Below are 1979 nucleotides of genomic sequence, written 5' to 3' on the forward strand. Positions count from 1 at the left end.
CGTGTCACGATCACAACAGAGTTTTCTGGTGATGGCGTTGTAAAGTCAACGCTTCTAAAAAGTAAACTGAGCTTCTTGACTGTACTGAAACTGGTTTTAGCCACCTTATGGTGATACATTTTGTTAAATAGCTCACAGACGGGATATCACATAGCTCTTACAATTTGATGTTTTTCTTCTCCCTATTGTTCTACGGTACTCAGTTTGTTAATTTTTTGTATTGGATTGCTGGTGATTTTTTTCAGTCTTTCGTGGCGATTGTGTGACGTGCAAACCAAGATGCGTAGGTTCTGTAGCATATAGTTCTTGTGTGACTCAGCTTATGCACCAGTGTCTTGCATTACATTTGTGGTCAACTCGACGGCGGTAAACAAACGGACATTATATCTCTCGACATAAGTAAGCCATCGTATCACGCCAATTAGTTACTTGAAAGGTTGCACCAATACGGCATTACTGGCAAATTTCACGACTGGTTTCGTTCACATTTACAGGAACGCAAGCAACAGGTTACAGTTTCGGTGTCCGCTTCCTTAGAACTGCCGATTACATCCGGCGTACCACAATGAACTCTACTAGGGCCAATACCGTTCCTCCTGTTCAAGAGTTGTCTGTTATGCCGATGATACCAATATTTTCAAGAGCATCGATCCTACCACAAACTTTAATGTCTTGCAATCAGGCCTTAACGACCTTGTCAGCTGGTCCGAATCTTCTGGGCTAATATTTAATAATGGGGCATAGTTTTTCAGTGAGTGATTAATCAGTCCAAGTGTAAATACCAGCCGGTCACCTGCAAAAGAACACCTGTACAGTACACCTATATCATCAACGAAACGACATAGAGAAAGACCTTGGCGTGTGGGTGTCAAGCAATCTTACTTCGGACAAACAAGTGACTGAACAGTGCGCGAAAGCCAAAAAACTCCTCTACTTTGTGCGCCGAGCCTCTTAGGTGCATCCAACGCACCCAAACGAGTCGCACACTGTATTTATCTATCGTCCGGTGCCATCTGGGTCACGCAACCCAAGTACGGTCGCCACAGTCCATTGGCTTTGTAAAACAAGTTGAAAACGTGCAGTGTCGTGCAAAAAAATCTTATTTTGAAGCTTCCCTTCCGTTGCGATGTAACCTATAAGACCCGCCTTCAACTAACGAATCTGTTACCTATCTCGTATTGGCACGAATTTTTGGATTTAGTCTTTTTCTATAAAGCTGCAAATAACTTAGTTTTAATAGATAGTGAAGCTCTGCCAGTAACTGGACAATCAACGAGATTCACCAGGTCATCCAGCGGCAATGCTATTACTTACGTACCCAAGCGAAGTAGAAATGTTACTCATCAACGCTCATTTTTTATACGCGCGTTCTGCACATGGAATGTTCTGCCCGCTGAGTTACGCACAAGTCACATCTCCCTGATCTCATTTAAGCGTTCACTTACCCCACTGGCAACTGGTAATGAACAGAAACGGGTAATATATCAGTCCAAATTCAAGCAAGATGTCCAAGATTTGCTCCCAGGCTCTTTAACTCGGTCAACCGCTTGTATCCTGGGGTGATTTTCGTATAATTATGCAATATTCTGTTAAAAAAACGGGTCGCTTTACACTTTAAAATTGCCACTTATTGTCAAATTCCAAAGATGAGTAATTTTAGGGATAACAGTCTCAGTAATTTTGGGGATAACTGCCCCTGGAATTTTAGGGATAAGGGATGATTAAAAATCCCTTGACTTGCCTTAGTTTTTACAAAATGACTTTGAGGGCTGTTGTGACTGATCATGACTAGTGCATCAACACAAATAATCCCACAATTTTATGCAAACCGTATGCAAATTCGATTTTCCTGCTCATTGAAGTCTCAAAGGATGGCACAGTGCTTAATCACGGCCGTAGCGTTGGAAAGAAGCTGGCAACCATCAAGTAGGTCGGATTGATCCCGTCACTTTCTCTTAACCTCTCGTTTACATTCAACG

At 42.2% G+C, this 1979-nt stretch overlaps 1 long non-coding RNA gene across 2 annotated transcripts in view; it reads right to left on the reverse strand.

The window, feature by feature from the left end:
• The window catches only part of LOC138049297 (uncharacterized), a 33575-nt gene that overhangs the window by 19668 nt on the left and 11928 nt on the right, over positions 1-1979 (reverse strand). Inside the window, exon 2 of one of the 2 annotated variants that reach the window (XR_011132325.1) lies at positions 1446-1586. The exons of the other annotated variant lie outside the window; for it this stretch is intronic. This is a non-coding gene — a long non-coding RNA (uncharacterized lncRNA). The remainder of the gene's footprint in view (positions 1-1445; positions 1587-1979) is intronic. 2 annotated transcript variants of the gene reach the window in all.

The sequence above is a fragment of the Montipora capricornis genome, chromosome 5 (genome assembly GCF_036669925.1).
Source record: "Montipora capricornis isolate CH-2021 chromosome 5, ASM3666992v2, whole genome shotgun sequence".
Taxonomy (NCBI): Eukaryota; Metazoa; Cnidaria; class Anthozoa; order Scleractinia; family Acroporidae; genus Montipora; species Montipora capricornis.